Source organism: Canis lupus, chromosome 34 (assembly GCF_003254725.2).
Source record: "Canis lupus dingo isolate Sandy chromosome 34, ASM325472v2, whole genome shotgun sequence".
Lineage (NCBI taxonomy): Eukaryota > Metazoa > Chordata > Mammalia > Carnivora > Canidae > Canis > Canis lupus.
Window position 1 is genome coordinate 35,354,968 of NC_064276.1, and position 26,506 is coordinate 35,381,473.

The 26,506-nt window shown below is 42.3% G+C and overlaps 1 pseudogene; it reads left to right on the forward strand.

The window, feature by feature from the left end:
* Positions 1-113: 113 nt before the first annotated feature.
* Positions 114-25,139, forward strand: LOC112645876 (isocitrate dehydrogenase [NAD] subunit beta, mitochondrial-like; annotated as a pseudogene).
* Positions 25,140-26,506: the final 1,367 nt, after the last annotated feature.

Consider the following 26,506-nt stretch of genomic DNA (forward strand, 5'->3'; position numbering starts at 1 on the left):
ACTAGCAAATGGAGAAGCTAGAGAAGAGGGAAGAAGATTTCAGGTAGTTCTGGAAAAGTAGATGAAAGCATTGAAGCCAGGACTGGAAAATAATGCTATTTTTTTAACTCAGAATGTCGAAGTTCAAACGCCAGATCTGTATGACCGTCAGAAGGTACTTCACTTCTCCGGTGTTTGCTTTCCCCTGTGTAAAATGGAAATAGTACTAGAGAGCCTGCAAATCAAATCAGAGTGAAGATTAAGTGACATAATGATACTGATGGGACCAAGCCCGATACTTGGCCCACAGGGAGCAAGCTTACCTTCTCTTGCCTTGACTCTCGACTCTTGACTCTCAACTCTCAGGGCCATTGCCCTTTGACCTACCCTGCCTGTAAGGATCACCTCCTGTAGACCAGGTGAGGGAGGTGAACCCTCATTGAGAATGCTCTCGGGAAATCTGGCTTCCTGCTTTCAATCTTTTTGTTTTAATCCCATAATCCCAAATATAGAGAAGGAGGCACTCAGAGGTTTTCTCTTAAGTATTTGAGAGAAGAGAGCAGGCTGTAGTGTCTGGGAGACCTGAGGCAGCAGGCCCAAGAGCATGAGGAGTACCAGCAAACTCTGGTACCAACCATGAGCCACATATTTGTGTAGGGGGCCAGGAAAGGATAGGGGATGGCAGGGGGTGGCGGGGAGGACCTGGGGGTACCTGTGATCAGTGTCCCTGGCTTGATGACTCCTCTCCTCTTAGCTTTTGGCAGCCTAAGCTGATATACCACTATTTATTTAAAGGCTCTCTGAAATATGGGCAGTATTTTCACTCCAGGTGTATTTTGAAAAGATGACTCGATTTGAATACAACATTTTTTTCCAAACTGAAGCAATATTTAGACAATGTGTTAACAACGTATTTAAGTCAGTGAGCATGTCTAATAATGTGCGTGCATGTGTGTGTGTGTGCACAGGTGCATAGGGCTCTCCTGCGTGACACACGACATGCTCACACAAATAAGTTAGTTTTTTTTTTTAAATGAAGTTATTTGTTTGGGACATCACACCCCAGAACTCTTCAGGAGCTGGTATAGAGGGACTGTTAGGTTTGTAAAGGTCAAGGCCAGGTCCATAGACACCCTATCAGTCCTTAAGTAATTAGGTATTTGACATCCCTCCCCCCCAAAACCACAACAGCTTCTAAATCCTACCCAAGTCCCCCAAGCCCCCCTAAAAGCTCCACCCTACAGCCATATCCCCGTAAGGTCCTTCCCTTACTCTTTGGAGGAGTGGGAGGCCACGCTCGCCCCCTGGTGGCTGACGGCTGGTAATTGCACTCCCAATGCAGGACTCCATCCCAAGACCCCGGGATCACGACCTGAGCCAAAGGCAGATGCTCAACCGCTGAGCCACCCAGGTGCCCTGCGGAGTGGAGATTTAGTCATATCTAGTGCAGAGCATAAAAGTCTTTGGGTCTGTGTAGCATACATTTTCTCTGTCTGGTGTATCTTCTTTAGAATTTCCCTTTTCCGCACAGCTGGTTATGTGAGAAGGGCTAGTAGCCTCTCTATGTTGTCACAACCCCCGTCTCGGATGTTCCCACTCCACAGACCTGTCCCGTCTCCCACTCTAACCTGTGGCTACAATCGAAGGCACGAATGAGGGAATTTGTCCCAGACGGTCAAAACCTTGGAATTCCAGGAGAGTCCTGGGTTTTAGTCCAGTTGCCAAAGTTCATTCCCATCTCTTAATTCAGATTTCCCAGAAATTCATCTTATCAATATTTTTATGGGGGCAGCCCTCGTGGCCCAGCGGTTTAGCGCCACCTTCGGCCTGGGGTGTGATCCTGGAGACCCGGGATTGAGTCCCACAGAGCCTGCTTCTCCCTCTGCCTGTCTCTGTCTCTCTCTTTGTCATGAATAAATAAATAAAATCTTTAAAAAGAAATACTTTTATGGGCCTTGAGTACAACTTCACCACCCCAAGAGAATAGCTCCTCCACCACTCGCCCAGAATATTTATGGAATCTGCTTGCTCAAGATACAGCCATGATTAAAGCCACACGGGAATTACCACAGGATGCAGGCATCTGTTTCCAGGGCCTTCACAGTTCTTGTACCTCCCACGACTCTAATGGCTATGGAACAATCCCTAGAGTAGGAGCTTCTGAGCCCTGAGGCTAGAATGTCATCATAAATCACTCTTCTTACCTCCTAGCATGGGACCTAATACATGTTATGGACTGAATTATGTCCCCTCACCAAATTCTATACTGAAGCCCTAACCCCCCGTGTGACTATTTGAGATAGAGCCTTCAGATAATTAAGACCAAATTAGGCCATGAGGATGGGACCCTAATCCAATAGGACTAGTGTCCTTGTAAGACGAGATACCAGAGTTCTTTCTCCTGCTTCATGAACATAGAGGAAGGGCCATGGGAAGACACAGAGGGAAGGCAGCCTTCTACCAGCCAGGCAGAGAGGCCTCGCGAGAACACAACCTTGCTGGAACTTTGATCTTGGACTTCTAACCTCTAGAACTATGAGAAAATACATTTCTGTTGTGTAAGCTGCCCAGTCTGTTATGGCAGCCTGTGCAGAGAGGAAAGCTCTTGGGGTGCCTGGGTGGCTCAGCTGGTTAAGCCTCTGACTTGATCTCGGCTCAGGTCGTGATCTCAGGGTCTTGAGATCGAGCACTACATCAGGCTCTCTACTGAGTGTGGAGCCAACTTAAGATTCTCTCTCTCCCTCTGCCCCAACCCCCCTAAATAAATTAATTTATTTTAAAAATTAAAAAAAAGAAAAGAAAGAAAGGAAAGCTCTTGAACAAAACTCCTACGACTAGACCACAGCACAGTTCTGATCTCCACAGAAGGAGATAGGACAGAAATGAATGTGTATTTAGAACCGATACAAGGGGCAGCTCTGTTCCAGCTGCTTCTGCAAGAAATTCACCAGTTGTCTTCCAATCAAAGAAGCCCTCCAGGGTACCTGTGTGTATCCATCCAAACACCCATGGGTGAAGCATCTCCCCTGTGTTGTTTCCCCCCACTAGAACTTCCCCAGCTCTTGGCTGTCAGTGATTCCACGGGTCTATGAGCTTGAAATCAATGTTTCACTAGGTGAGATGAAATCAAGTGGCACAAAGCTCTCCGTGCCCCGGCCCCCACAACCCGTGTTGCCCCTGGACATCTACGTGAACGTCTGTAAGCACCGGAGGCAATGCTGCATTCCTCACGCCGCGTTGGGTTTTATGGCCTTTGTTCCATTTTGATCAACAAAATCTAGTGAGAAAACCAGGCTTCCTGTGAGGCAGGAGCCAAAACCAGTGTCAGGTTCTCACCCTGAACCTTATCTTCCCTTTAATAACAGATACCAGGCCACCTGCAAAAACATAGCCACAGTTACTGATGACTTTTTAGAAAATAAATATTCACAACAGCTTTGTGAGGGAGCAAAGGCCGTTGCCTCTGAACTTCAAGTGGCCATCGAGAATCTTCTCACCCTGGATCACAGAAGTCGTACACTTGGTAAGAGCAGAAAACCAGTGCAGCCCCGCGTCCCAGGCAGGGCTCCTGGGGAACCTCCAGCCTTGGATCCTGAGTGCCACTTGCCAGTTACTCGATGCGAGGCCTTGAGTGAGCTACGTCACCTCTGCATGTCTCTGTTCCCTCATATCATATCTGGTGATGAGACTATCATAGTGAGGACTAAAGGAGTTGACACATAGAAAGCACTCCTGACAGTGCCTGGCCCAGGAGAAGTGTTCAGGAAGTGTTCAGTAGCAGCTGTCCTTCCAGCAGGAAGAGAAAAAAAGGGAGAGTGATTGGTTAAAAAGTATAGCCTTCTTTATAATTCTTGCAGGACTTTTCCCGCAGCTCACTTTCTTGGCTTATCGTCAAGACCTACACACGTATATCTGGAAAGTGCATGGATAGTACCTTAAAAGATGTTAACATTTTTCTTCCCCCTGTGTTTCATTCAGTTGGAGGCTTTTATCAAGCCAGGTAAGGGTGAAACTGGACAAAGAAGGAGGTATGTCTTTGGTGACTCAAGTCAAAGTTTGGTTTGTAAATCCTAGAGCAGGAAGGAAGCCCATGAATAAACAATAGATCCGGAACACTTGCAGGTGATGCAAGAGGCAGTTTGCCTGCTTCGGGGGAGCAAAGGATTCTCTGGGTAGAAACACAAAGAATTGCACTGAGAAGGGGCTCTGTGTTCTCCCCAGCCAGTCCCATGGAAGAGGGTACAAAACCCACAGGAGGGTCTGGGATATGCAAGGGGAGCTGAGGAGGGTGGTAGGTGGATGAAGCAACCCCAAATGCAGCATGGGGGATCCCCAGACAGCTGGAAATGAGATGGCCTCGCTGACTTCCCTATTTTCCGTGACGCTCATGGAGCAGCTATTTCCAGAAGCTTTGGACCAGTAAAGAGCCTCCAGCATCAGTCTGGTCAACCAACTCTCTTCAAGGCCAGACGGGAACGAGGACACTTCAGCAAGGATAGTTGTTAGTGATGAATGTGAGACTTGCCGCCTTCCTTGCCTCCCTCATGATCCAGCACCACCACCAACCTTCCTGGAATTTGCCAAAAACACTGGATAGAGAAGCAGGGTCCTAAATGAGCTGAGCCCAGGACCGTCATACACGGGACTGCAGGTTGTTCATTGCTACACAACACCTTGCCCAGGGAGCAAGAAGAGGCCAAATTCTAGCTGGTGCTTTGCCATCGCACGCTGCTGCTGAAAGGGGCACTTTTTCCAACTGGCCCAGTGTTGCCAGAGGCTAGTGGCGGCTGGACTGAGCAAACCTTGATTGAACAGAGCTCCCTCTGAATGCACTGAAAAGTTTTCATCACAAGCAGATTGGGATTCAACGTAGAAACTAATTTGTAGTATATAAAAATAAAGTTACAGCTCTTGCACATCGGAATCTGTGGCCTAGGTTTTGTTACCTGTATATAGAGAAACATACAGAAACCCACTTCCCGCCCCAACCAAAACACACACACACACACACACACACACACACACACACACACACAACCTCTAATTGTACCATAGTTAATGTGAAGGTATATTTTCTTTCCATCTTTTCTTGATGTAATTTTCCACAACCAATATCACACAGAATATGCTTTTTGGTATCATGCATTCTTTTAAAGATTTATTTATTTATTCATGAGAGACACAGGCAGAGGGAGAAGCAGGCTCCCCGCAGGGAGCTCGATGCAGGACTCGATCCCAGATCCTGGGATCATGACCTGAGCTGAAGGCAGACGCCCAACCGCTGAGCCGCCCAGGAGTCCCGCATTTTTCACTTACAGTTCCATCGCAGGGGAAATCACGTAGACCGCGGACCTCAAGCTTGTCTGCATGTTTAAAACACTAGGGGCTTCCCCAAGTGCCAGTCCCCAAGGCCATACCTGAGGCCAGTGGGATCAGAAACCCTATGCCACCAGATGCCCCATCACTAGCTCCAGGCACAAAGGTATTTAGAGTCAAGAAGTGTGAGGACTGAATCTTTGAGAACTCCTTACTCGAATCAGTGCTTTTGAAAAGTTAAAATGGTGTGACTCACCTGGAGGTGTTGTTAAAATGCAGATCCTGATTGAGTAGGGCGGGGTGGGACTTGAGGTTCTGTACCTGCACAGATGATCCCACTGGTCAGTGGCCCACATTCTGAGTATCACATGGGCTTCGAGGTTGGGAAGATGGAGAAGAACCAGAAAAAATCATTTCTATTTGGAGGATTTTCCCAAGTTGTTAAAAACTGTTCCTTAACTATTATTTTTAATAGTATTTCCGACAATGAATATGTCTTATTTTTTTCTTAACCATCCCCCTATGACTTGTCATTTAAATTGCTTTCAGCTTTGCTATTATAACCAATGCAGCAATGAACTCCTCTGTGCAGGCTTCTTTGTCACTGGCTTTTAAATGAGCCACGAACTGAGGAAAATGAGGAAGGTGGCAAAGAAGGCCCAGAGTGGCACAACCATCCAAGGCACAAGTTCCCTTCCAGTACGGCCAGGGTGACTGTCCTCAGGCAACTCGAGCGATGTTTCCTCGCCTCAGTTTTTCTCTGCTAAAAATGGGCTTTTTCTTTTCTTATATCCTTAGACTAAAAGGAGTGAAGAAAGTGACCTGTAAGTCACTGCTTCCTTCAGTGGAGCCACTGCGTTATGGGGTATTTGTCACAGCTCGGGGACCCATGGCTGAATGTGCAGATTGCAATCCCTGGCATCACCCTGCCCCAAAGCCTACGAGAGACAGGATGGCTGGTGCCACGGTAGTGAATAAACATTGGGATTTGGCCCACCCTTAGCTGTTTGGGTTTCAGTGCCAGGGGTAGGAGGTCTGAAAGACATGAAAAGAAACAGCTGAATTCCAAGACACTCCTTCAGATAAAGTTTCCTTTAAAACATTTGTACCATTCTTCATCAATATTTATAAAGCGATGACTAGATACAGCTACATTCCTCTTAGGCCAGGTCGAGAACACACCCATAATACCTGATCGAAACAGTTGTTGTTTGTGGGACAGCGGGACACTTCTACAGGCCAACTTCTTTGAAAATGAGGAAGCAGGCCGGCCCTGCACAGCAAAAAACTAAAATCAAAATTGGTTAGATGAGCACAAGGAAACAAACGCAATTTTTTTAAGGGTAGAAAAATCATGGATTCGGGGTTCTGGGTTTGATTTTTGATTGGCCTCTTGTTAGCAGAGATTGACAAGCAAGTTAATCAATCACTTGGAGCTCCAGTTTCTCCCTCATGAGGCATTATGGCGGTCATTGTGAAGGCAGAGAGAAATATAACTGTTCTAGAAGAAGTTGGCTGATCTCTCTGGCCTTTTAAGCAAACAGAATGTTAGCAAATACTTGCCGACATGTTGAAGATTGAGGCCTCTTAGGATTTCATATTCTTGGTCCAATCCTTGAGAGGCACCAGGAAAGGCATCTAGCTCCCAAATGAGTCTGTCAGTAGATGCCACGTGGTACCTGGAATATTTAAACCACTCATCTTTTGGGTTATGGTTCTCAGCCATTGCTTCTGTTAGAACTGTCTGAGAAGAATGTTTAAAATGCCAATGGCGAGGCCCCACCGTCCACCAACCAAGGCCATGCTCTGGTATTGTTTACAGAGTTCCCAAATGATTCTGTCGTACAGCCTGAGCTCAGCACCACCTAGTTACAGACCTAAGACACTGATTGAAAATCTGGGGCTGGTAAAACCGCGCATCATTTTCTTTCCAACAACCCCAGTTTCAAGAAATGTATCACCTCAGTCAGTCCCTCTCAGTGTCCTGCAGGAAGGGACATGAACAGATCATTCTGGACATCCTGATGAGGCACAACAGAGAAACTCCTGGAGCACTAGGGGAGCTCTGGACCTCTATGAAGGGTCAGAGAGAGGAAGGGAGAGGCGATAGTGATAATACACTTGTCCATCATGACCAACTACCATTTACTGAGTCACCACTAGGTGCCAAGTACTGTATACCATGCATTTCACATTTTGTTCTTACACAGCTTACATGGAGGCTGGAGACAGGGTCCGAGGTAGTGGATATGGAGTAGGAAAACAGTGCAGATTTTCCAGAAACCGATTTGATCATATACATCAAGAGCCCTCAAAATGTTCAAATTCTTTGGCCAAAAGATTCCACTTGAAGGTGACAATACCATGAAAAGGGTCCCAAATGCAAGTGGTGCTTTTGTTCACAAAGACGACCATCGGCAGCATGGTTTATCTTAGTAAGAAGTTGGGAATTACCTAACTACCCAAAAACTGGTGGTGATTACATAAATATTGTTACCTTGTACACTGGAGTACAATGCGGCCATGTAAGGCTGTTTTCCTCTACGAACAAATTTTATGACAAGATAATTTTGTATCATAAAATATTGAGTAAAACCAAGTAAGACATAAAATGAAATCTACCATGTGATTCAAAATTCCAAATATAGCAAATGGCTATAAAATGTGTTACATTACAAAGTTGGTTGCCACTGGCAGAGCTCTGTTTGTACCCATAGCTCCTTCAGAGAGAGCGCTTCAAAAGGTTACAAGTATATTGCCAAAATGAACATTTTTCTTAAATTCAATTTGCCAACATAGAGTACAACACCCAGTGCGCATCCCATCATGTGCCCTCCTCAGTGTCCATCACCCAGTTACCCCATCCCTCTGCCCACCTCTCCTTCTGCAACCCTTTGTGTTTCCCAGAGTTAGGAGTCTCTCATGGTTTGTCTCCTTCTCTAATTTTTCCCACTCAGTTCCCCTCCTTTCCCTTATAATCCCTTTCACTATTTCTCATATTGCACATGAGAGAAACCACATGATAATTGTCTTTCTCCGATTGACTTATGGAAATCTTTTACAACAAACACTTAGATTGAGCATGCTGTGGCACTGCGGACATCATCCTGTTTGCGTTGCTGCAGTAACGCCTGAGTGTGCATTCCCCTCTTCAAATAAACCCAGGCAGGGAGGCAGATGTAAATAGTTAGAGCAAATGGAAAACAAATGACAACTGATTTGTAATACAACCAAAATATTTGTTTCACAAGTTTTTCTCACTACTGGAATCAGGTTCTCTGTGGGTGTGAAAAGAAGAGGAGCTGAGAAGGAAGGGCAGCTTTGCAGAGGAGAAGACAAAAGGAAGTGGAGGACGTGGGGGGTGGGAAGCGAACAGAATCATGTTTCGGCTTGCGTGGGCATCCTGGAATGTGCATCCAGGCTGTTTTTATGACACTTAGATGATATACAATAATGATAGATATGACAATGAGACAATGAAGAGTATAATTACGACATATCACAAAATCGGATACTCCTGAAAAACTGAGGTTTTTCAATCTGGAAAGTAGGGTTCAATGAGAGCAGCAAAACTGAGATTATGGGAAGCTGAGCCTCCAAAAAAAAAATGCAAGAAGCTGATATTGTGTCAGTGTACTTGAAAGTAACACTGCTCTCCAAGTTTTCAGAGCCAGGCAGATGGTTTTTAGTCTAAAAACTAACCGGTTACATTAAACCGGGCTCCAGGGTCCTTTGAGAATACCAGTGTTCTTTAAAGAGTTCTTGTAATCCAGATGTTTAAATTCCTTGTCCAAACCTCTTTGATCGGGATAAAACCACCTGGGAACATATCAAAATGCAGCTTTCCTGTGAGGTTTTTCTCTCTCTTCATCACATCCGGGCTCCTATTAAGTCAGAGCCCTCCAGTGACTTGCCTCAGCATAATGGCCCCTTGATTCAAGGCAGATCAGTTGTACATTTCAATGTAGTTACAAAAGTTAACAAAAATTGCGTAAAGGATCCAACCCTCTTCTTCCCCATTGGGAAGCACCACTATTCTCCAGCCTTTGGGATCATCTTTGCCTTAATAGCCAAACAAAATAACTATAACTTTAAGAAAGCCAGTGCTTCCCACAAATTGTCTGGGAGCACTTACGTTATCCTGGTACCCACCTGTCAGCTCTCGTTCCAGACCTCCTCCTCTTCTGGTCTCATTCCCATCCCCTCTGCTCTCCTCATCACGGCTCTTATCAGCTGTGTCCTTTCCATGATCACTGTGTGCCCAACGCAGACACACTACCCCTTTCCTCATTCTCCAAGGCGATGCTGTTTTGTGTAATAGGCTTGTACTGAATATTTGGAGGTTACAGAGAAGAATCCTAGCACAGATTAAGGAATCACTGACACTGAGATACATCAGAGTTCTTAAATTTCCTTGGGCATCCTTTCCCAGCTTATTATAATAAGAACTAGAGAATGCATTGTGGACGAGTCAGAAGAGAGCCATCATCGCTACTGGCAGACCAAGTCTGTGTCCCAAATCAATCCCAGGACCCACATGGCCCAGATTCACGTGCTATTACATTCAAAGAAACAGTTTAGGAGCAAAAAGACACTTCAATCTGTAATTGCATCTGCTGAAGGACATGAAAGGCATTTGGCCCATGGCCCACTGAACACTTCTACCCTCTTCCACTCCTGCTCTCAGCTCCTCAGGTTATTCTGGAACCCCCCACTCTCCAAAGCTCCTTGCTCTCTTGCTCTCTATTCTCCTCCATGACTCTTCTCAGTGTCCAGCCTAAGTGGATTCTTAATCCATCTCCCTTTAACACTTTATTGGGTACATCCGTTCAGCTTCTCAGGCTTCTTTTAGTCTTGCTTTTGTCTTAATTCCAGGATTTAGCACAATTGAAAAGAACCTAGGAGTTAACCATCAAGCAAGGATCTTCACCCATTGAGAAGCTAGGAAGGGGAAGAGGAGCAGGGATGTTAAAAAGGAGGAGAAATCTGAAAATGCATACATTGGTCATTCCTATCCCCACTGGGCATTAATATTTTTCTCTGCTACAGTTTAGCAGGCCAACCCCCCCTTAGGAGGTTAGGACCATAATAATGGCCTGTCAGGAAGGCATTATCAGGACTGCCCTTCTAGTAGTAGCGAGCCAATAGGAGAGAGGTTCTCGGAGTTTGGTCCCTGAGCCAGCAGCATCAGCACTGCCTGGGAATTTGTTAGAAATGCAGTCCTTCAGACCCCACTGCAAACCCACTGAGTCAGACACTCTGGGGTGGAGCCCAGCACTGTTCCAACAAGCCCTCCACATGATTCTGAAGCAGCTAAGTTTGAAAGTAAACTTTCTTTCCTAGCCTGGACCTCTCCAGGCCAAGGAGCTCACCGGACTTGATTCTAGTCCCGGCTCTACCTCTTTCTAGCTCCGTGACCTCCAGCAAACCACATACCTCCCCAAGCCTGACGGACCACATTGGGCTTTCTGCTGCAGAGTGTCGGGGCTCTTTGCCCTGTCAAAGGCTGGCCCCCAAAGGATTATCTTTCTTGGTTCCCACCCATGAAGCCTACTCTCTTTTCTCTCTTCCTCTCTTTGGGGACCTGCCAAATTTGCTATCTCCTTTGGGGTGCCTCTTCCCCAAGTTTGGGGACCATTTTAATAACAGTAGCAATACAATATAATAACAATTCCAAATCCTTTGTGATACTGACATTGAAATGACAGTTCCAGAATCCACTTGGTCACCTTATTCTTGACCAATAGTGGGATCAAATTTGCTTCCCCAATACAAACATGCTCCCTGAAAATCATCATCCTTGAATATGGGGTAAAGTACTTTGACCAAACACAGAAGTTCTGTTAGGTATATGGCTCACCTTTAGCTAGAACAGGACCCCAGCAAGGGGTTAAAACCAAAAGTCAAAACAGTGCTGCAATTTTAAATTTCTCTCTCTCAGCTCATGGCTTCCCAATCTCTCCTTCCCTCCAGCAAGCTCCTAATTATTATGGATTGGAGTCCCCAGTGGCAATTTCTTTCATTTTTAAGTCATTTTAAACTTGCTCTAGGGACACCTGGATGGCTCAGAGGTTGAGTGGCTGCCTTTGGCTCAGGGCATGATCCTGGAATCCGGTATCAAATCCCACGTTGGGCTCCCTGCATGGAGCCTGCTTCTCCCTCTGCCTGTGTCTCTGCCTCTCTCTGTGTGTCTCTCATGAATGAATAAATAAATAAAATCTTAAAAATAAATAAAGAAATTTGCTCTATAAGCTCTGTCACTGGGGAGTGCAGCCTTAATACTTTGCCCCATAGTACTCAACCAGAAGGTTTTGGTCAACTGGAGGATTGCTGCTGCCTAGTCTCTGAATTCTCTGGACTCTGGGCTTTTTCAGGAGAAGGTGGCAAATAACCCTGGTTGAAGTGGGGCACATCCTCACATGCAGCATAAGTCAGAAGCCACAAAGGGAGAATAAGAGAGCAGTTCCAGCAAGCCAAGAGCTACACTTGGTACCAACCTGCACACATGCTGGAAAGAAGAGAGGTAGGAAATAGAAACCATCTCCACACCCTGGAAATGTGCTTACAGTCTCCAGAAGAAACTTTCTGGCTACTTAACCAAATGCCTCTCAAATATTAATGTGCCTATGAATCACCTGAGGATCTTATTAAGATGTACCTTTGATGAGGCAGGTCTGGGCGGGCCTGAGATTCTGATATTTCTAACCAGCTCCCTGGGGATGCTGATCCTACTGGGGTGTAGATCACACTTCAAGTAGCAAGAACCTAACTCCTCCATTTGTGAAGTCCTTTGCTAAGAGAAGGCACTGTAAAAACACAGGAGATTCATTAGCTGGGAGAAATAGTAAGCATTTCTGCTGAGTGTTATCATCAGCAGAGTGTAAGTGCTGGAGCGCCTGGGTGGCTCAGTCGCTTGAGCATCTGACTCTTGGTTTTGGCTTAGGCCATGATCTTGGGGTCCTGAGATCAGGCCCCAAGTTGGGATCCATACTCACCATGGAATCTTCTTGGGATTCTCTCCTCCTCGTTCCCTCTGCCCCTCCCCCATTCACATGTGCTTGCTCTCTCTTTCTCTCTCTCCCCCCCATAATAAATAAATAAATAAATAAATAAATAAATAAATAAATAAATAAAATCTTTAAAAAAATACTATCTGGTTCAGAGTCTGATGTCACCTTTTTCAGAAAACACGTATTTTAAGTAGTATAAATGTGCTGTTGCTGTGTGTCAATGTGCATTTTATTTCTATTTTTTTCAAGCTAAGTTTTTGGTTAAATACAAAACTAATTCTAAGGAGAATAATATAGTGAGACAAGTGTTACTCCTAGCGAGGGAAGTGGTTCAGTAGGTAGATCATGGGTTCAGTACCAGATGATTGAGATTCCCAGCCTTTAGTAGGCTATTTTCCAAAACAGCACTTTGGCCAGTGCTTCTCATACTTGTTTGAAAGGTTGAGTGCTTGGAAATCACAGTGCTCCCTACAAAACACAATGGGTGAAATATTCATATGTACCTTACAGAATGATATGATACAATTTTACTGACAGAAAATATGGCTCTAATACACGGACACGGCATAAAATAACAGCCTGCCCTGAGTCCTTTTGGAAACGAGCCTCAGTGTCATTACTAGTAAGATGAGGGTAATCACACTACCTCACAGGAGACCTTTGATCCTTCAGGTGGAACCCAAAAGATGCTGGAGATCTTTGCTTCTGGTGCTTCTGTAGTGCTCACCATAAGGCACGCTAGGACTTCCACTGCTACTGGCTACCATTTATTTAGCATCCACCATATACCAGATCCTGAGGGCCTTGCAAATAACTCATTGAATTCGACAACAGCTCCACTAGGTATTTTATTACTTCTGTGTTATAGATGAGGGAAATAAAAATGGTTCTCAGCTACTTCTCCCTTGCTAGAAATTTGCTTTCTTCACCAAGAAATTAACACGTGGCTTTTGATCAAGCAAGTCTCCAAGGCAGCATTAACCCTTTCTGAGCCAAAGTCCCTTTGACCATCCATTGGAAAACATGAACCACCTTCCCAGAAAAAAATGAACATAAGCAAATAGACCATCTTGCACTTGACTTCAGGGTCCCAAGCAAAGAACTTCTATCCTACAGAGTTTAGGAGGACAAAGAGGGCTTTTACAGGCTCTGCACTGAACATGACCTGCTATTCCAAGCACTGATCTGAAATGTTTTCCTTAGCCATTTTCCTGATCATTTTATTTTTCAAATATTTATATTGATAAAAGATTAAACAAGTCCTAAATGTCAAAAATGTTTCTTGGCACCAGAGTGCCTATAGAGTTTCCAATATTTTTTTTTAGGCACCGGTCATCAAAGAGACTATCTTTTATTAGTAGACAACATCAGTTGAGATTAGTGAATGTCCAGAGAATGCTTGTTTCTCTTTCTCTTGGTATCTAAATGAAACAAGATACTTAAAGCATAACAACATTATTGCTCTCTCCTGTTTTTTTTTTTTTTTTTTTTTTGACATAAGAAGAGACTTGAGCTATCGACAAAAAATGCAGACGGGGAAAAACACACAGAGTTTGGTGGTTTCTAGAACTTCCAAATATGAAATAAAATGAATCAGGAGGAGGCGAAGGAGGAAAGACAGAGATCAGAAATCTATACTCAGAGTGATTTGAAATTGACCTTTGTGGTGCATCTTGCAGAGCCACAGTTCTCAAAGTGTGCCTTCTAGACCAGCAGTGGCAGCATCACCAGGAACCTGTTAAAAATGCAAATTCTCAGCCTTCACTTTGGGCCTGGGGAGACAGGAACTTGAGAGATGACACCCCCGGCTGTCTGCTTTGGACAAGCCCTCATGGTGCTTCTGACTCATGCTAAAATCTGAGAACTGCTGGGGTGCACAGACTTTCTCTGACAGAAGTGACCTCCCTGCTGGTCCTAAATCAAACCATGGACTCTAATGAACAGGGAAGATGAAGAGCCCGATGGTGAAGAGACCAGTGTTTACTGAGCAACAACTCCATGTCAGGCACTGATTATGGTCTCATTTCATGTCAAATCTTAAGAATGCTTACTCTTACCTCCATTTTCAAGATCCTTTCTAAGAGAGAGATTCCAAGAGATAACGTAACCCCTCCAACCTACAGACCTACGAAGTTGTAGGCTCACGGCAGGAAATTTGAAAAGTATAAGAAGTTATAAAAAGTTATAAAGAATATAGGAATACCCACAACTCCACTCAATTCAGTGTACTTCCACGTAGTATTTTCTTCCTATATAAGACCCGTCTGGATTTAAAGGATACTGTGTGGTCTCTAACTGAGTTCGGATTCCAGAGAAGGTTCTTTTCTCTGAGATCTGAAAATCCAGGAACCCAAGCCTTAGCCCTCAGTTTTGTCCTGTTCCCCCTCTAAAAGCAGATCCTCCAGAACCTTTAATTCTCCCTCCATTCCCATGTTTGATGTAAGAGCTTAGTGAACTAAACAAGCGAGATACAATAAGTGCTGAAACTGACCTAAAATGAAGTGGGAGCTAAGACCCTCCAAGATGGAGCAAAAATGGACTTTAAGCCAGATGTAAAACACGCTATTTATGCTCAGTTCCTTAGAAAAAGGATGGAGGCTTGCTCTAAGACCTGTGCATCTTTGCCGGGGGAGAGGGGGGCGGGGTTGAGAGAACCGCTGTTTCTGGCACCCACTGCAAATATCTGTCCGGGGCAGGACATCATGGTCTCTGCACCACGAGCCAGGCATTGTGCACCAGAGTCAGGGAATGGAAGTCATCAAAATTCTGGACGGCATATTGTGATGTTTGGATGGTTCTCTATTTAACCCCCTGTGGAGGCTGGTGTGTGTCTATTTCATGCCAGACTCAGAGAAAATAGTAAAAATAAAAGACAGGAGGCTTGGTCTTATAGATGTTGTTTTCATAAAGTGTTTGTTTTCCTTGCTGTTAAGACCACTTGTCCAAGTGAATCATTTCGAGTTGTGTTTGATTAAAGTACCTCCAAAAAAAAAAAAAAAAAACAAATGTTTTTAGAATATATAGGTTGTGGTAGCCCAAACATAATGAGGAGAGAGAGAGAGAGAGAGAGAGAGAGAGAGAGAGAGAGAAAGAAAGAAAAGAAAGAAAGAAAGAAGAAAGAAAGAAAGAAAGAAAGAAAGAAAAGGAAAATAAAGGAAAGCTTAGCTCTTTCGCCTGTCACTGATTCTATGAAACCCAGAAATAATTGCTGTTCCCTGAAGCCACAAGTCCTTAGTTTTCTCCTAACATAAAATGAAAAGGAAGATAACCTGCAAAGATTTTACATAGCCGAGGGGCACCTGGGTGGCTCAGTTGGTTAAGTGTCTGACTCTTGATCTCAGCTCAGGTCTTGATCTCAGGGTCATGGGTTCAAGCCCTGCATTGGTCTTCATGCTGGGCCTGGAGCCTACTTAAAATAAGAAAAAGAAAAGATTTTATATGACAGAGATTTATCATATTTAGCCTGTGGATAATTGAAATGATAATTAATAATTACGTCAGAAGAATGCCTTTTAGTCCCCGGGAATCTTTATGATGTGCACTGAGACAGTTTGGGATAAAGGAAGGAAGTAGGTTCTAAGAAGAATACCACCCTCATGAAAGTTAAGGAGTAACACAAGATATTCACATATGAGAGAGAAGTTCTCACGTATTTTACTTTCCTGCTTTCAAATAGTCAACGCATTCATGTAGTTCAAATTCAAACAGTACCAAAGGACAGAGAAAAAGAATCTTTACACATCCCTGTTCATCACTCCCCAGTGTGCCTCTCCAGGGTTTCACAGGAGCCACCAGAGTCTTTTGTGTTCTGTCAGAGGGGTAGTATGCATAAACCAGGAACACACCTAATTCTTACACCCCATTTTCTAATGCAAATAGGAACATGGTGTTCGACACATATTCCATGCCTTGTTTTTACACTTGTTTTACACTTAGACTAAAAACGTCTCCTGATTATGTCTTCATTTAAGTATATAAACGACCTTTCCATATATGATCTCTACCTTAAAATCATGCCCCAAAAGAGGTTCCTCCTGTCTGTGCCTGTTTTGTCCCTTATTTTATGGTTTTTCTTTGCTTTTTTAAAAATTCTAACCCTTCCTCCTTTTCCTCTTACATTTCATCTGGCTTAAAGGAGCATCAGATTTTTGTGCTGCAGTGACCCTCGGCTTCTAAGAAGTCTGGTGATGGCACCTCTGAAGAACATTCCTGAGGCTAGAACTTGAACCTTTCTGGAGAGACAGATATATAACAAGATGTAAGGAAAAAGGAGTAGGGACAGAAGAAACGGACCCAAGATTAAAGACAAAGGTAATGTGAAAGAGCTAACATTTGGGATACTTATATCTCTAATATATTCATCATTGATTATGATTTGAGTGACTGAAACAGTAAAAGCTATTTATCTATGAGAGGAGACCAGTAATGTGCAGAGGTGGTTAGTAGCCAACATAGCGGAGGAGGGATTACGCTGGGTAAGCAGATGGAAGTGCGCACAACAGGCTATGGAGATCCACATCATCTCTACAGATGTGAATATAAATTGATATATTTCTACGGCCAATTTGGAAAGAAAATATCAAAAAGATTAAAAATGTACACACCCTATTAAATTGTTTAGAAACCACTATTATTTTAAGAAAACAAGGATAAACAAATTTATCACATTACTCAAAACAGCAAAAAGATAGAAACACAAGGGATTAATGAGTAAATCATGGTGCGTCCATAAGCTGAAATACTATCAGCTATGACATACGTTTACAGGCATGAGAAAATGTTCTCCATAAATTTCTAAATTATAAATAAATTAATGACAGCAATAAGGCCTCCTCTGTATATTTATTTTAATGTAATAATAATGTCAAATGTTCACTGAGACTCACCATGTACCAAGCATTTTAAATATGTTAACTCATTTCAACCTTACAACAACTCATACATTAGAAACTATGAGTTTTTCCAATTTTCCAATGAGAAAATTGCGATACAGAGCAATTTAGCAACATGGATGAGATCACACAGTTGGCAGGTAGGAGGCTGGGACTTGGATCCAGGTGTTATACCTATACCTACACAAGTGACAGTGCCTACCTGTGTATCAAGAAACCTAGGGACACCTGGGTGGCTCAGTGGTTTGGCACCTGTCTTTGGCCAAGGGCATGATCCTGTAGACCTGGGATCAAGTCCCATGTCGGGCTCCCTGCATGGAGCCTGCTTCTCTCCCTCTGCCTATGTTTCTGCCTCTCTCTCTGTATCTCTCATGAATAAATAAATAAAATCTTAAAAAAAAAAGAAAGAAAGAAAGAAAGAAAGAAAGAAAGAAAGAAAGAAAGAAAGAAAGAAAGAAAGAAACCTAGAAGACGAGACATCTGGGTGGCTCAGCAGTAGAGCATATACCTTCAGCTCAGGGCCTGATCGCCGGGTCCTGGAATCGAGTCCCACACCCGGCTCCCTGCAGGGAGCCTGCTTCTCCCTCTGCCTGTGTCTCTGCCTCTCTCTCTCTGTGTGTCTCTCATAAATAAATAAATAAAATCTTTTAAAAAAAGAAATAAAAGAAAAAGAAACCTAGAAGACAAAACCGAATTAGGCAGTTTTTTCCCTGTGACAACCATAGGGGAGAAATGCATCTCCACATGGAAAGAAGTCATCCTTGAAAGCAGCTCAGAGGGGCACTGAGGGAGGTGGATTGAAGATCCAAAGATCCATCTGCCTGTGTTGCAAGGCTTCAGTTCTGATAAGGCTGATATGGGAAACTGAAATCAAGGGTAAACAAACAACTTTAAGGAGACTGGCAAGGGACCAAAATGAATCGACTCAGTATTTTAAAGTTAATTTAATCACAAAATATGCCATGAAAAAATGTCTGGATTAAAAAAGAAACAACAATAACATACAACTAAACTTGCAAGTATTTATACAACTGAACTTGCAAAGTGATCAACTACTTATGTTTTTATTCACATAATAAATAATTTCTTTAGTTTGTAATGACTGCTTCAGGATGCTCTTTATTTTTTTATTTGAATTCAATTTACTAACATACAGTGTCCTATTAGTTTCAGAGGTAGAGGTCAGTGATTCCTCAGTCTTATATAACACCCAGTGCTCATTACATCTCATGCCCTCCTGATAAGTAGGATGTTCTTTAAAAGTGAGTTCCCATCATGCACTTAAAATCAAGTTAAATTGGGGCACCTGGGTGGCTTAGTCGGTTAAGCATCTGCCTTTGGCTCAGAGTATGATCCCGAGATTCTGGAATAGAGGCCCTGCATAAGGGTCGGACTCCCTCCTCCATGGGGAGCCTTTTTCTCCCTCTCCCTGCCACTCCCCCTGCTTGTGCTCTCTCTCTGTCAAATAAATAAATAAGTAAAATCTTTAAAAATTAAATTAAAATATTAAAAATAAGAGTAAAATAAGGTTCTTTGTTAAAAGGTGAAACAGAATCCAAAAGTCTCAATGCTCACCTCGTAGATGGAATAATTGTATAGGGAGGCATAGGTTATATTTTGTAACTTTTCCTCAGAAATGCTTTCAAAACCACTCTTATTGTTAATTTATTATTTTACATTGTATTTAGTATGAAAATCATTTCACCTATATCATTTATCATACTTGTCACCAAATGACTATGTTTCTAAAAGTTCAAACTCACTGACAAATGATGATTTGCTACTATTTTAAAAGCAAACTAAAGCTTTGCAAGACTCAAAGAGCTATTCCTATAACATATTTAGGAATGTTAACATTGTTAGAATAAGTATATCTTCTTAAGATGGCTCCTGAGAAATTCTGACATTTTGTTTATAAACAAAATTATTCACATTACTTTTTTTTATCACATATGTAATTTCAAGTTTAAAAAAATCTATTGTATAAGTTGAATTATATGTATATACATGTATCTAGAACTTATTTCAAGGCATGTGGGCACAGGACTCCTTAAAGTACACGGAACACTATTTTCCTCTTCATTGCATAATGGCCTGGGGCCTTGAGCAAACTAAAATAAACTACACTAATTTTGCAGTCTTATGTTAAAGCCTTAAATCCGTCACATAAATATTCCAAAACCAACTCAGAGCAGTAAGCTGATGGCTGGATGGAAAGCACAATCAGAGGGATTATTCTAAGGCTTTGAGGGAGCAGGGGAAAAGCGTTCCTTGACCTTCTGTACTGAAAAGCTCCTTTTCATCTGGTTTCAATTCTCTTGTTTGTGCACCTTGCCATATTTATTATTGAATTCCTGATTTCTTCGTCTTGTTTCATGTTCCATGTTCCAATGATTTATGAGAAATTGCTGATCTAGATGTTATCTTTGGCATCAGGCGAATGCACAGAGCCCCCTAAGAATGCTAAGGGAATAAATGTGTTTTGAGCTGCACAATGCCCAAGCTGAACAGATGTCCATCAATTCATGACAAATGCCAGCTGAAGACGCCTTCATAAGACATATTTTTCTTCTTAAACACAGCAGTAGCAAGGATCACAGATATTTTTTCCCCTCTTTGGTGGATGATTGTTATTAGAAATGATAAGATTTTTTCCTAAAACAGTGATTTGAGGAGAAATTGGGCCAAAGATACACTTTTTAAAAGTTTTCTAAAGATGAAGTAAGTAGCTGTGTTTTCTATATCAAGGATCTGTCCTGTTTGGTTTGACTAAGAAATGAAATATGCTAATGACATTTCAGTTAATTTCTAAATATCTCTGTAAAGATGATTTAAGTGTGTAGGAAATTAGAGGGTTTTTTTTTTTTAATGGTGACCAGCTTTCTATTGCTTAACTAACTGAAGTCTAATTAGCAAGTCTAATGTGTTCAGAGAAAATCATCTAATTAGATCAATTTGGCAGGCTAATCAAAATATTTGGAGAATTTTCCCTACTCTTCTTCTCTCCACTAGAGGGGGTTAAACACATCCCCAGAACACCTCCCTGTCACAGAACTTTATCTTTCTAGGCAAGTCCTCCTGTATAAAATTTCATATCAAACACTCTAGAGTACACATGGATGCAGATTCCCTAGCAGGCTTAGTGTTTTTGACTTTGCCTGGAGAATTTAATAATTTTAAAATTATTACAGAGTGAGATGGGTAGTAATAATAATTAGGATATCAAGTCCTAATTATTTAAAATTACATTCTTCATTTATTTCCAGCTTATTTCTTCGAGTAAAATCAGAAAAGCAGCACAGACAACATGTAAAGAGGTTAAAATACGGTAATATACAGTGCACTTGCAATAAAAGGTATATAATAACAAAAGGAGAAAAGAAGTCCCCTTTTTCTATGATAATAGGGGAGAGAAAGGGATGCTTTTTCTTGTTGCTCTTTCATACATATGTATGGCTATATTAGGACACCTCAAGCAATTAATACAATTCAAGTTTGGTCGTTAAACAAATTAAGCAAAAAAGTAATTGGTTAAAGGTAATTTTAATACATCAAATGTTTGGGGCAGCCCGGGTGGCTCAGCGGTTTAGTGCCGCCTTCAGCCCAGGGCATGATCCTGGAGACCCAGGATTGAGTCTCACATTGAGCTCCCTGCATGGAGCCTATTTCTCCCTCTGCCTATGTCTCTGCGTCTCTCTCTCTGTCTCTCTCTCTCTGTGTGTGTGTATCTCATGAATATGTAAATAAAATCTTAAAAAAAATACATCAAATGTTCATTTCTGCAGTTCCAAATACTTAAATCCTAGAATATTTAAGAAACAATTGGAAAAACACTGAAGATGTCTCCTGTGAATGTCGAGAATTTTAAAGGACATATATACTTCAATCTCAGCTAGGGTCAAATCTGTGATTGCCAGAACTGTTATTTATGAAGTTCATCAACTTAATTTCCAAAACTCAAAGTTAAACATGGTAGGGCCACAACAGTTTTATTTCTGGGTGGTCAGATTAAGTATGGCTTTCATTTTTTTCTTTATGCTTTCCCATATTGTGTTGTTTCTAGAATGTGCATTACTTTTCTAATTAGGGAAAGGATCTTGGGGGAAAAAAAAACCTGAATTGCCAAACACACACACAAAGTGCAATTCACAAGCCCATGGCACAATGATGAAGAAATGAGTTTTACTGAGCCAGGTTTTCATAAGCATAACTACTTACCTACCCTACCTTCTGGGATTCAGAAACATAACCATAAATATAATCTTGTATCTATCAAGGGTAGGTACCAAAATGTTTTTTCTAAGACTTTTATAAAAAATTTAATTAAGAAGAACCAATCTCACACTAAGAAGTGATTTGTGATAAGTTAACAAACATTTACATGAAGGCCAAAACAAAAACAATATTACATAGCATATAAATAAAACTGTATCATCCCCAAACTGTTCTCAATTCAGAAGAAACTGTGAATCAGAAGTGGTTGGAGAAATTACTGAGGAATCTTCAGTCCCATCCAGATTCTTGTACTGTCATAGCCTAGTTTAATATCATCCACTGCTCCGTCTCTGTGCCCGTCATGGAACCAGATCACATGCTAGCCTGAGTCCTTACTCAAACATTTCATTTCGTTATGTTATGTGTGAATTCATAGTCTTTCTGTGTCCAATTGTTCAAGCCTCAGACTTTAAGAAACAATGTCTTCTTTAATTGTGCTAATGGCCAGCTCCTTCGTCTCTAATTATTGTAGCACAGACCTTTGCAGATACAACTCTGTTCCAATGTCATAAATGTCCACTGTTGTTCCCTGTTACAAAACACCTTCTTCTCTCTCAGACAATGGGTGCAGAAGGGTTTTTAGACTCCTAGACCTGCCAGGCAGTGCCCTAAGTGTTTTCCTTCATAATGAAGATATAGGCTGTCACTCACCCTTACAGGCTGACTCTGTCTTCTCCCCACACCAGTTAGGACGTTAGGTCCCTGCCCTGTTTTACACAAGAAACACAGTCATTCCCAGCATTTGCATATTTTAAAAAAATAGATTTTACTACAGGTCTCAAAGGAGAAACAGTAAAGGGGTCTTAACATTAGACATTTTCAGCAAACTGCTGCAAACATCCAAATCAGAGCTGACTCTCCAGTGTTGCCACCACCTGGGGTTTTCACCCTTCACCCCACAGAGTACCTGGCCCCACTGGTGCCTTTCCTTCCTCCAGTCTCTCCCCTCCAACCTGCACACTTGTATACCAGTTGCTAGCTAATTAGAAGCCTTCTTTATAAAGTAAAGGGGAATTATAAATGATTTTATTTTCTCTGCTACATTCACACTAAGTGCTCACAACAGGCCTTCATAATGGGTTTTTCTCACCCTTAGTTTATACTGAGGGAGGTCCTAGGGACAAAACCAGGTTCTCTCCAGAGCTTCATTCTAAACTACTAGAGTGTCTATTTCCTCGTATAACCAAAAGATGTCTATACAACACTAGCCTGAGGGTGAAATAACCAAATCAAACTCCAGACAGCTACAGATACAGGGATGGCTTTTATAATGCAAAATAGGAGAAAAATAACACACAGAATTATGTTTTTGCAGAGACAAAAATATAGTTCATTCATAATTCATCTGAACCATCTCAAGTTCAAATCCAACTTTGAAGTTTTCTCCCTACCTGAGTCACATAAATGGAAAAAAAGCATTTTTAGGAATCAAGTATTTATGCAGAGTAATAATAAGCCACACATTCTTAACCTCTAGTGTTTATAAAGATGCATGCAATATACACACATATGTAAAAGAAAAAGGGAACACTAGGTAATTCATTGAGCAAAGACCTGTTTTCTAAGTTAGAAGAAATTGAAGTGGTTAAAAAGACCTAGAAGGAAAAGACCTAATAGACACATCATAAATACTGACACTGATTATATATATATATATTATATATGTATTATATATTATATAATATATATAATATACAAGATTATATATATACACACACAAGATTATTAGTAGTAATAGTAATAAAGTTTGGTAAATGGCTATAATGGAAGAATTTTGAAGAGAATTGAGATTATTTAAGCTAGAAATAGATATCTGAGAAGAAAATCTATAGGTATTCTATAAATATCTACTGAAAGCAGACAAATTTAAGACAAATTCGAAAGCATTTCCTAAGTAGCAAAATAACAGCATTCCAGGGACACCTGGGTGGCTCAGTGGTTGAGCATCTGCCTTTGGCTCAGGGCATGATCCTGGGGTCCTGGGATTGAGTCCCACATCGGACTCCCTGCATGGGGCCTGCTTCTCCCTCTGCCTGTGTCTCTGCCTCTCTCTCTCTGTGTCTCTCAGGAATAAATAAATAAATAAATAAATAAACAAACAAATAAATAAACTTTAAAAAACAAACAAAAAAAAACCAACCAAACAGCCTTCTGGAATACAATGCCTAGGAGGTTAGGTGGTTTCCTTCTATAGGGTCTGGTGTGAAGCAAAGGAAAAGACGACCACCTCGCTTTCATTAGCGAAGGAGAGGCCTAAATGATTTCTTCACCGTTTCTGCAGTTTGAATTGTAGGTGCACTGTCCTCTACATTGTTTTTCTGACTTTCTTAAAGACAGCAGAAAATCAAGACTTACTTTTGAAAAGGAAATCCGAAGGTTAATTTCTAGTCATATTACCTATAAGGACCTAATTTTGGATTAAAAACCAAACCAAACAAAACAAAACAACAAGACTTCCCACGTGACTTCGTATAGCGAAGACGGCAGCCCTCAGTGGTGTGGGCCCCTGGGTACCTCGGCCACGGCCCAGAGTGCCTTGTGGAGCCGGGCCAAGGGCATGGGGGTGCAGGGCACCTTGCCCATGACTCTGCTGCCAGGAGACCTGTGGGGCCTGAACCGAGGCACGCTATCAAGGAGGTGTTCCAGGCTGCCTCCATCCCAGCGGAGTTCCAGGAGCATCACCTGAGCGAGGTGCAGAATATGGCATCTAGGAGAAGCTGGAGCAGGTGTTGAGTCCATGAAGGAGAACAAGGTGGCCATCGCTGGAAAGATCCATACCCCGAGGGAGTATAAGGGGGAGTTAGCCCCCTACGATATGCGGCTGAGGCCTACGTTGGACTCATTTGCCAACATAGTCCACGTGAAATCACTTCCTGGGTACAAGACCCAACACAACAGTCTAGATCTAGTGACCATTCGAAAGCAGACAGAAGGGGAATACAGCTCATTGGAACATGAGAGTGCGAGGGCTGTGAGTGAATGCTTGAAGACTGTCACTCGAACCAAACTTCAGCGGATTGCAAAGTTTACCTTTGACTATGCCACCAAGAAGGGGGGGGCGGGGGCAAGGTCACAGCTGTCCACAAGGCCAACAGCATGAAACTTGGGGATGGATTGTTCCTGCAATGCTGTGAGGAAGTTGCTGAACTGTACCCCAAAATGAAGTTTGAGACAACGATCATAGACAACTGCTGTATGCAGCTGGTGCAGAATCCTTACCAGTTTGATGTGCTGGTGATGCCCAATCTCTACGGGAACATTATTGACAATCTGGCTGCTGGCTTGATTGGGGGAGCTGGTGTGGTCCCTGGTGAGAGCTACAGTGCAGAGTATGCAGTCTTTGAGATGGGCCCCCTGGCACCCATTTGCCCAGGTGGTGGGCAGGAACACAGCCAACCCCACAGCCACGCTGCCAGCAGCTTCCAACACGCTGCGGCATCTCAGTCTCGAGTATCGCTCCAACATGATTGCAGAGGCAGTGAAGAAGGTGATCAAAGTTGGCAAGATGTGGACTCGAGACATGAGCAGTTACGGCACAAGAACCGACTTCAAGTCTGTCATCGGCCACCTGCACCCCCATCAGCTAGACCCTTTATTCCCTTCAACCTCACAAGGACATACTACCTACACATCCCTTCAGTACAGTGGACCAGAGAAGCGTTCTTAAATCTTTAGACCATAATCTTCTGGGCAGAGCCTGGGTTGTCTTGGAGCTGGCTTCCTTAGAGAACTGTGTATTGGGGGAGGGAGGGAGGGAGGTTAGGGATGGGGCCTAGGCCACAGGGATGATGACAATTCTCCCCTACAGGTTTGAACTTCTGACATGGATGGCTATGCCACCTGCCAAGACTTCACTGAGGTGGTCATTGATGCTCTGCTTCACCCATAGGTCCCACCCATACCCATGTAAGGTTTTCAATAAAACATATATTGACTCTTGAAAAAAAATTTAGTTTCTTATAGTATCTTCAAAAATAAGCTTTTGCATAATTATTTTTCTTATTTACTAAAAAAATTATCATAGATTCATAATCTCTTTTCTAAAAGCCTTGGAGACAACCATATTTTGGAATTCAGTACTTCTCTAATTTTAAAAAGATAATATAGCACAAATACCATATATTATGTAACAACTCTAGTGGAGTCAGGGCAGTATCCATAATCAAATGTGTTAATATTTCTGTATTTTTTTTTAATTTATGATAGTCACAGAGAGAGAGAGAGAGAGGCAGAGACACAGGCAGAGGGAGAAGCAGGCTCCATGCACCAGGAGCCCAATGTGGGATTCGATCCCGGGTCTCCAGGATCGCGCCCTAGGCCAAAGGCAGGCGCCAAACCGCTGCGCCACCCAGGGATCCCTATTTCTGTATTTTTATATATGTCCCTAATATTGCATTGAACATACTTACACTAGAAATGTTATTCAGTGCTTATCTAGAATTCAAATTTAGCTGAATTTCTTGGTTTTTGTTGTTGTTGTTGTTGTTTTGTTTTGTGAAATCTGGTTTTTGGATTTCAGAATCACAAACAAGTGACTGTGGACCTGTATCTAGAAATATCCTAATTGAAATACTGTTAACAACTATCCTTCTGGTAGAAAAGTTCATTTTGGGGCTTTCTGAAGAGCATCACAGCACAGTTTTAAAAATATGCTTTATATCAATGGTGTGTAAAAAAGCATAAGACTTGTGCAAATGCACTCATATTAACAACTCAAGATATTTTAAAAGTTAGAAATAACATGGCTGCTCCAAAAACAATTTTAATTTGCATCTCTGTCCTGCTCCACCTTAAAATTCATCTATAAAACATTCTTTATTAATAAACTTCAAAAAATTATCCTGTAACAAAGATATAGCTCCATCTAATGGAAAAAATACCCAATTACAGCCCTTCACAAAGCAAGGAATATTTCCATGAGTGTTAACAAAACTATAAAGACTACACACACTCACACATACACACAGAGGATGGTCTTCTGTGCCTCTCTTTTTCTTTGAAGCCAGATAGGACCCAAAGGTAACATAGTCATAG